The following is a 10,881-nucleotide window of genomic DNA, read 5'->3' as shown; positions in this document are numbered from 1 at the left end:
TGCTCTCAATCATCGTTATACAGTGTCATAGTATTATCACACAGCATCAAAGTTCAATTGTATCATAACTTTGACAACAATACTTCATCTCACAATGAAAACCACTCCCCCTTACATAATGATCCGTAAACCATATGTATTTGTAGTGTGAACTACACATTAATTCTCCCCTTTTTTTGTCAATATAAATTGGCAAAGGTACCAAAACTAGTGGGATCCTCATGAAATTTTCATAGAGATACTTCATGACCAAAAGAGAACAACATACCAACTTGTTTCGATGATTTCACATAGTCAAAACTTAGTGTATTCATCAAGGAGTTTATAAAGATACAAGATAACTCCTACAATATTCCACAACCGCACTCCCCACAACGATTTGGCAATTAAGCACAAGTTCAATTAAGAACTTCCCCCATAGAATGTCATTCCCGAAAGAACAACAATAGCAACCTTACTTTTACAAGAAAAGAAGGATTTCTTTGGACATTAACAAATCACATGAAACATGAATTTGTATCCAAAAAACTCAATTGAATTAACCACAAGGAAAAGGATCAATTCAATTGGCCATGCTCAACATAAGAGAACTTACGGAGCCGCACAATTTATACACAAAGATGTGGATCACGGAAAGTCCAATACTGCGGAATAACCAAAGATTCATTATATTTTTCATTACTATTTGCACAATGACATATGAAAATGCGCGGGTCTAACAACCACACTCAACAATTCGTTTGGAAATCTGAGAGGACTTACTCAAATATACTTTCTAGAGAATCAACTAGACAGTCAGACTCAATCTAGAGAAAAATATATCAAAGAGTTTAATATCTCTAACTCTTAATCAATCCGCAATCAGCAAATAGAAATCTGTGATCCCGATTGAATAAGAGGAGTTACTTGAATGGTACCACAGACCAATGCTCAAGTGTCAATCAATGTAAATCAACAACCAAAGGTTGGATATTCTAATTGATTGATCTTAACGCACAATCTGTGATATTTCAATTATATAACAAAATATAATGCGGAAAAGAAATAACACAGACACCATAATTTTGTTAACGAGGAAACCGCAAATGCAGAAAAACCCCGGGACCTAGTCCAGATTGAAAACCACACTGTATTAAGCCGCTACAGACTCTATCCTACTACCAATTAACTTCAGACTGGACTGTAGTTGAACCCTAATCAATATCACACTGATTCAAGGTACAATTGCGTTCCTTACGTCTCTGATCCCAGCAGGATACTACGCACTTGATTCCCTTAGTTGATCTCACCCACAACCAAGAGTTGCTACGACCCAAAGTCGAAGACTTGATAAAAAAATCTGTCTCACACAGAAAAGTCTATAGATTGAATAAATCAGTCTCCCACAGAAATACCCAAGAGTTTTTGTTCCGTCTTTTGATAAATCAAGGTGAACAGGAACCAATTGATAAACCGGACTTGTATTCCCGAAGAACAGCCTAGTATTATCAATCACCTCACAATAATCTTAATCGACTAGCGAAACAAGATATTGTGGAATCAAAAACGATAAGACGAATATGTTTGTGATTACTTTTATCTTTCCTATCGGAGAAATTAATCTCGAGTCAATTATTTCGATTGTACTCAATATGATAGAATCGGGCAAGATTAGAACACGCAACTACAAAGTAAATAGTTGGATCTGGCTTCACAATCCCAATGAAGTCTTTGAAGTCGTTAACCTATAGGGTCTCGATAGAAATCCTAGGTTAAAGGAGAATCAACTCTAGTTTATGCAACTAGTAACGCACATGAGATGTGGGGATTAGGTTTCCCAGTTGCTAGAGTTCTCCTTTATATAGTTTTCAAATCAGGGTTTGCAATCCAAGTTACCTTGGTAACAAAGCATTCAATATTCACCTTTAGATGAAAAACCTGATTCAACCAAGATAATATCTTTCAACCGTTAGATCGAACTTAGCTTGTACACATAAATGAAATGTACCCTCATTGTGGTTTATGTAACCGTACATAAACGTGTACACCATGATGGTTCACAAATAGTTAACCGAGGTTAGCCATATGATTACTCTCATATCAACTTTATTCATCTTAACCATAACTAGTTCAAATGACTCAAATGAAACTAGTTAAAGAGTTGTTCAATTGCTATATTCTCATAGAATTATACAAGAACACAATTGAAGCAAAATCGTTTTGATTCACTCGAATCAATCATGAACATTATAGCCACGGTTTGCGAAGATTGCATTCCTTATTATATAAATATTTATGTTCATGTTTAAAACCAATTTTAGAACTTTAACCTTCAAGTATGCAAACGGGTACGTATACTTGAAATACCCGGACTAAGATTGAGTTACGCTAGTACGCAAACGGGTACGCGAGCTTCAAATCCCATCAGAAATTCTCGGGCATGAACCTGTACGCCAGTACGCAAACGGGTACGCATACTTAAGTTCTCGGATTTCTCAAACCAACGGGTACGCAAACGGGTGCATATACTATGGTTCCTGGACATAGATTACATATGTGCAAGAGTGCACAACATGACATATCCAATAATGGTTAAGTGTTCTAAACTCTTATTTCAATCATTGAAACTTTCTTAGAGGATGACAATAGCCGTTTTTCACACACTATTAGCATCAAGGCAATTTTCAAGTTATTGAAATAATCATTAAGAAACATTCCAAGACAACACCAAATGATTGTATCCACAAACCATGTAAGATGTTACTCGGCAATTTTCACATGATATAAGATGAACTTGGTCGAAGCGAAAGCTTGCCAACACATATTTCGAGAAATTTGTAAGCGAGATAAACTCATCTCGAAATCTCAAATGTGTATATAGAAAACTATATCGTAATACGACTTATGTCTCAATATATGAGATGGAGTAGAAATAGACTTTCCCAGTGATAGATGAGTTTAAGTCTCCACGTATCTTTTGTCGATGAAGTTCCACAAGCTCCCCTTAGTAGTTTCTCGTCTTCAAATGATGAACGTCGTGAAAACTAATCTCAAGTACACAATCTATGTCCTAGTCCGAAATATCTATAAATAGGCTAGAAATCAATACTTATAGTTTTGATCACTAACATTGAAAAACATGTTTGAGATAGCAACACATGCGAGTTTGACCGAGAAGTGCTCTAACAACATGTAATAGACTTAATCTTTGTAAACAAAAGTTCATCCTATTTTCCATCAATATTTGCATAATGACATAATAGGCTTAACTTTTGTAGTCAAAAGTTCATTCTATCTTTTATCAGTACTTTCATACCGACATATAATAGAGTTAACTTTTGAACAAATATGGGACAATCAAGGTTCACAGACGTAAACAACATATCCCATAACAATTTGCAATATATAAAATCATAAGGATTAATACTGCAAAAATCATCTTCCAAATAACTTAGAATTTAAATAAATAAATATAAAAACATTGCAAGATAAAAAAACGTTGGCAATAGCTATGTGTACTCACAATAATGGCTATTCCAAACCCTAGTTATCCTTCTTAAAAACACAAGAATAAATTCTCATAAGAATTTTCCTAGATATTGAGACCTCTGAAAAATTCTTTAGGCTCATCTTGGCTGGTCGCCTAAAACTTTCCACAGGCCTGTCAGTTCGGTAGCGAACTTGGACGGCCGAGATTATATCTCGTGAGGAAGGGTAGCCATCGATTATGGCCACACCATGTTGATACCTGGCAATGGCATAGTGGCGTTTTTAGCGTATGCCACTGGCACTACGGCATGGCTGACATAGTTCGTGCATGCCAGTGGCACAGAGGTGCAAGTGGCGCCTGGCGTAGCCATGGCCACTAGATTTGGGCTCATCTCGTCTGGTCGCCTAAAACTTGCTACAAGTCTGTCAGTTCGGTGGCGAACTTGGATGGCCGAGATTGCATCTCATGAGGAAGGGTAGCCATTGATTATGGCCACATCTTGTTGGCGCATGATAATGGTACAGTAGCGCCTTTAGCGCATGCCAGTGGCACTGCGACATGGCTAGCATAGTTCGTGCATGCCAATGGCACGGTGGAATGGCTGGCATAGCCTGTGCATGCCAGCGGTGCGATGGTGCAAGTAGCGCCTGGCGTAGCCATGGTCACTAGATTTTGGCACATTGGCGTTAGACTCCAATGTGGTGTGGCAACATCAGTTTCAGTGGCCACATCAATCCAATGCTATGTGAAACATTATCTGGCTTGGTTGGCGTAACAACTTTGCCTAAATTATTGTTTGGCATGCCGAAACCCTAATTAGCGCATATGGCATGCGGCATGCGGTAGGTGGCCGTGGCATGGCATTTTATGCAAACGGTGTCAGAGTCATGCCAGAGGATCCATAGGCAGGCCACCATGTAGAAACGGTCACAAGAGCAAATATTTCCAAGAGTGGTTGTGGTGTGGCTCCTTTTTTAGGGTTTCCTAAGTCTGCATGGCTTGCGGCATGTTGTGGGCCCGAGGCGGCATAGTTTTGTGCCACGATTAGAAGTTAGGGTTCCATCCACCGCCACTAGAGCACGGCCGCGCTTACGGTTAGGCTAGCCAAAATTGAAGTCTGTTGTGATGCTGGTCGCGAACAGAGAGTGGGTTGGTACGTTTTGGCATGCTGCCGCGGTAAGTGACACGTTTGGCATGTGTACTTGGCATGCTCGTTTTGGCATGTTTAGCATGTCGTTAGTATGTTGGCGCGGTTATGGGAAGCCAACTTTGTATGGAGACTTCTTGACACAATTTCCACCTTTTTTAAAGTTGTGGCAGGTTTGGAGCAACCTGATTGGTCGATAAAAGTAGGGAGCGGCCAAGCACGGGCGTGGCCACCCTTTTGGTGCGCGTGGCAGGTTTAATGCGACCTGATTGGTCGATGGGGAATAGGGCCGACAAGTATGGGTCCAGCCGCAACTCATGGAAGTGTGTCAGGTTTAAAGCGATCTGATTGGTCGACAAAGGAATTAGGGCCGGTTGGGTAGCATAGGGGGTGGCCAAGTGGCGCCGGCTAGCCTATGGCATGGACACGCTCCATCGCATTGTTGCTCCTGTTCCGCGGCTCCGTTATTTTCTGTTTTCTGATTTTGGGTAGGACTTTGCACCTACTAATCCACGGCGGGTCAATTTAGTTGTTTAAGCATAATCTCGATCAACGGGGCCTAATATAATGCGCAGGGCGCAAAAACCTAATTTTCGCAAATTAGTTAGATTCATGAATTTTGTGATTATCAAAAAATTGATTGAATTCTATGTGTTGACATAGAATTCTTTATTTACAGAGAGCAGTATGCTTTCTGACTGAGTATTTCGGGCAAGGACCTTAACCTTTGATACTTGGAAATTTGTTCTACTCGCTGCGAGTGAACACAAATCCGTCATGCCATACCAATATTAAGGGTTCTGCCGGGGAACATAACACGGGAAAAGTACTCAGAGGGTCTTATATTAGGGAATAACATAAGCAAGGTGTTGAAATTTACAGAGTATCTGGGATTGTTGCTACATGCGCCAGTCTGGATAAATTTCATGTAAATATATTGAACGGCTCAATAAATGTGCCAGTGAAGAGGTTGACACTCATCACTTTTACATGGCTATGTTTCTTTGCAGAGTGACGGTACATTAAACGCAAGGTTTTACAAATTTAACCCTGAACTAAAAATCACCATCAACACCGTATATCATCGATGCGAACAGTCAGATTCAAGTTTTCTAATATGACTTGGGATCTTACATGGAAATCAATCTATCATCGATGATGTACGGATATGAACACCCAAAGACATTGGCTCTTGCAGAACATCATTATCATAACCTTAATTGGATGGAATATGTCAACCGATTTCCAGGTGTTCGACTTAATACTAATGCGGCGTGTTGTTTTTAGCGATATGGAGCTCAACGAGGTTCAAGAAAGTGTAGCCAATATAATTACTACAACGATGACAATCGAGGTTAGATTTAGTTGCTATGGAATACAAGATAAATTTAGGGAGAACGAATACATGTAGCATTCCCCCACACAATTTTTGTATACTGAATATGTAAATGCCTCCAGCGAAAGTAAGTTCCGGTAATACAACTCGTCCCTTTCTTAAAAACGAAGAACATCCGGTTTTATTATTTGCGGAAAAAAGATAACCTAACTGCTGATTCCCGTTTATAGAACAAATACCGGAGTTAGCTGGACTTTCTAATCCGTGTTTCTTCCATTCTGGCGTCTTTGTGCACCCTCTTTATATCAGGAAGCATAGCTTAGGTTTTCTTTTTGACATGTGTATGGCGCTTTGCAGAAAATTCGTTGTTAGGTGTGTTGTAAGCAACAGTAGATTGTTTCATTGTGTTAAAAGGAAAGTGAATGTCTCTGTAATGATCGATTAACCAAATATAATATCAATGATGCCTGGAGTAACAGAAAAGGATATTCAACGAAAGGTTTGTTAGTATAAAAACGCCTTAACGGATGCTGGTAGTTGAGTGATGTGGTGTAGGTTGTAAATTTGAATTCCATATTTATGTATACATGATTCCATACCCGTTAATCATACTGGGTTTGTGGTTTTCACACAAATAAATACAACTGCTTCTTTTTTTATGATCGATAATAAATACTACCCTATGTTTGGATTGTTGGGTGAGCGATACTTTCGATTGTCTGATCCCTGGATGTATTTATGTTTCTTAATACAATTCACGGACATCTCAGTTCCACCAAGTCTGCCCGTCGTTCGAACCATGGTTCGCATGAGAGATTTCCAAGGGTTAGTGGAGGTTTTGAAGCCGAGTTAAACAACTAGTTCACGGTAAGAGTGGTACATTGTTTTATGTTATGAACATGGCTTGGCCTAAGGGTGGTACATTGTTTTGACGGAAAAAAGTGTAAGATATGGGGAAACTTGAGAAGGAATTGAAAGATTGGTTTCCATCCAATTTGAGTTTGCACAGAGGTCGTGAAAAATGGAAATGGTTTTATCAGCCGAGAAATAGTGGAATAATGTTGGTTACTGCCATTGGTTATATAAACAGAGGAGATCTACAGATGCGCCGAGAGACTGGAAAGTCAAAAAAGAGTACAGAGAATATGTTGTCGAGTTCGTTTGGTTTTGGATTTGTGTGGCCGGAAAATCAATTCATGGAGATGGTGTTGCCGTTGGATTGAAGTGAGGAGTGGCGATGGTTAAGGACCTTAAGGTGCGTTTTTAGAATTTAGTAAGTTGTTTATTTGGGCTTAAAAATCGGGCTTAAAAATCAACTTTGCTAAAAGTTGTTTATTTGGGTATTTCTCTTTGAAGACATTGATAAATTTGCTAACATGTTAGGGTGTAAAAGATCAAATTTTTCAACTATTTATCTCGGTCTTCCTTTGGGTGATAAAGTGAGTGGAACACAAAAGTGGGAGAAGATTTTTGAAGTATGTTTTTCGAGACTTTCCTTTTGGAACGGGAGAACAATATCTAGAGGAGGTAAGTTGACTTTAATCAAAAGTGTTTTGGCTAGTTTGCCCATTTATTATTTATCCATCTTTCTTGCATCATGTTCCATTACAAATAAGATTGATAAGATAGTAAGAAATTTTCTTTGGGATGATGATTCTAACAAGAGAAGAATTCATTATGTCGGGCGGTCTATCATCGTAAAATCTAGAGAAGGTAATGGTCTTGGAATCCGGAAATCTAAATACATGAACTTGGCGCTTCTCAAAAAGTGGTGGTGGAGATTTGGAACGGAAAAGAATGCTTTTTGGATAAAGATAGTTGTGGAAAAATTTGGAGAATCATCAACCGGTTGGGAAACTCTTCAACCGAAAGGGCCAAAGGGATGTAGTTTGTGGTACAATATTTATAATGAGCTCGAGGATTTTAACAAACATGTGAAATTTAAGATCGGTGCGGGAAATGAAATTAGATTTTGGGAAGATTTTTGGATTGGAGACGCCGTCTTATGCGATAGTTTTCCTTTGGCGTTTGAATCTTCAAGAACAAAAGGGAAAGTGGTGGCTAGGTTATATGAGATCTCGAGTAACGGCATCAAGTGGAAGTTCATATCTCGAAATAGATATTCTCAAGCCATAAAGAGGGAGATTGATTCCATAAACTCATTACTAGAAGTGGTGAATATTCAAGAAGGGATTGTAGATTCCAGATTGTGGATGGTGGATAGAAACAATACGGTTGAGTGCGGGTTTGATTCTCTTTGTGACCAAGACGATAGTAACTTGTGAGGTTATTTGGAGTCGACTTTATCCGTACAAAGTAAACTTTTTCTATGCTTTTATACCATGAAAGATTGATGACGGCGGACAAGCTTTTTAGAAGGGGTATGGATGTGAATAGGGTGTGTCGGTTTTGTGAAGAAGAAGACGAAACAAGTTCTCATTTGTTCTATGATTTTTGGCGAACAAGAAGAATTTGGGATTATTTTGCCGAAGGATGCAACTTCAATTGGAATTACGATATTAATATTTCCACAACTATAAAAGCTTGGAGTTATGATTGGGGTGATGAAAGACTTGACCGTATATGGAACAACTTACCGGTTGCAATATGGTGGTGCATTTGGAAAGAAAGGAACTCTAGAATTTTCGATCACAAAAAGAGAAATCTGGAAAGTCTAATTCGAGATATTAAGATTCAAGCTTATTTTTTGGCGGAGTCAAACACTAGAATGTTGGATTTGACGGTTAACATGGTAATTGCTTTATGGGATTCGTATTTTTATTGGCCGCTTTGAGGTAGATGTGAGGTTATTAGTGTTTGTTTGGTTTTTCTTGCTCTTCCTTGGCTCTTTGTTTTTTTTGGGTGATCGATTCCAAACTCGATCTCCTTTTTTTGTGTCAGTTGTATTTATTGGGTTGAGGTATCCCTTAAATACCTCTTTTTTAATGAATATTCTTCTATTGACTGATAAAAAAAAAGAATTTAGTAAGGTTTAGGAAACTTGGACTCTTCGAACTTGCAAGAATTCGGAAGAAGTAGAAAAGGAAACAAGAAATAGGAGCAATACCGGATTGACCATGTTTAAGAAATTATGCTACTCAGAAATTGTGTAAATTCAATAAAACAATCGCTATACATATATATAGAATGATAATGATCAATTCATTGTATGTTCAGTTGTCGCCAAAGGCTTATGAGATCTGTTAACGGACTCAACAAGTTTGTCCATGACGTACAATGAAAACGACATCATTAGTAATTTTTAAATTCATGGAAAACTACATATTCGCCATATTTCGGCTAACAGAAAAATACTTTAAACCAAAGTGCAAAGTTCTTAGTTTCTCCAATAAATTGGAACTTTATTCCAAGTAATAAAAAATGTAAGGACTACATTTGACCTATATTTTTAATCCACAGCCGGGAACATAGGCCCGATTAATTTGATCCGACCTATAAAAAAATTCCAGAACCTTAGGCCCCGTCTAATCCACAGGCTCAACCACGCAAGGCATTTTTGCGGTACGAATTCCAGATCGAACTCAACAAGGGCATCTGTCTTGGGACAAAGATAAACCTTGATTTAGGCCATCTGCTCTGTCTTGGGACAAAGATAAACCTTGGTTTAGGCCATCTTGCAGCAGGCATCGTTAGTTCGCGATATGCATATCCATCCGTTCGTTATGTATACGGCTGATATTAAATTATTATGGACGGAATTATACCATGGCCCAAAATAAAGCTAATCTAGGCTATTAACCCTAAACACGGTTAACCTTAGATTTGTAATGGATTAAGTTCCCTAATATAGTTATATTTCTTGATCCTAACAACGACTAACCCTAATGCCAAATATTAATTTCTAAAATAATTTAAGGGGTTACGGCCGCGTTGTAGCCCCAGCTGATTTGGTCCGACCAATAAAACACCATGGCCTGTGGTCCCGAGTAACTCATTCTCTAGATTCAACAAAATCATAAATAATTTTACTATGTAGGACCCTAGATCTTCTAATCCATGACCGGGACCATAAGGCCCCGAATGATTTGATCCGACCAACAAAACATCAGAAACACAAAGCCTTAGCTAAGCACTATGTCGTTCCTAATTGTTGGAACCGTAGGTACTGACAACTATAACCCGACTAACTAAACACGATATTATAACCTGAGTTAAAGGATACAAACCGGACGATACAAACAGCTTTAAAAAGTCGATAGAGGTTGAGCCCCGGCCGTAGGCCGGGGTGATACCTAGTAGTGTTATAGTTTCATCGTAGGAAACAATGTTTTACATTTGTTTAAATGAAGCACATTCATGAACTTGTTTTGGGAATTGAAAGAGAAATTAATAGGTTTATTGGTCTTGTTATTTATTGCATATCTTTGGATGACCAATATGTGTGAGTTGGTAGAACCGATATTAACTCAGGTTATATATCTTGGTATAACCGAGCACAATACCTAAACTTATGATTTGGTATGACCGGTCCTAGTAATTGGTGTAACCGATCCTAAGTAATCACCATGATATGGTATGATCGATCCTTGTAATTGGCGTGACCGATCCTAGTAATTGGTGTCATCGATCATAAGTATTGTGTGACCGACCCTTGTAATTGGTGTAACTGATCCTAGTGAGTGGTGTGACCGATCACAAGCAGACACCATATTTAGGTATAACCGATCCTAGTGATTGGTATAACCGATCTGAACCCATGTATGTGACTTGGAAGGACCGATCACAACTAACCATTGTGATTTGGTATAACCAATCACATAGTGGTCTTGAAATACTGGCAAACCAATTCTAAACTTGTTTGGAAGTGTGGTATAACCGATTCCAAGAAGCAAATCCATGTAAATATGAAATAAGGATTTGCAGTGAAAAGATGTCAACATACTTTTAACACGAGCAGTAACTCTTATC

This window comes from Papaver somniferum, chromosome 3 (genome assembly GCF_003573695.1).
Source record: "Papaver somniferum cultivar HN1 chromosome 3, ASM357369v1, whole genome shotgun sequence".
Classification (NCBI taxonomy): domain Eukaryota; kingdom Viridiplantae; phylum Streptophyta; class Magnoliopsida; order Ranunculales; family Papaveraceae; genus Papaver; species Papaver somniferum.
Note: the sequence above shows the minus strand (reverse complement) of the source record.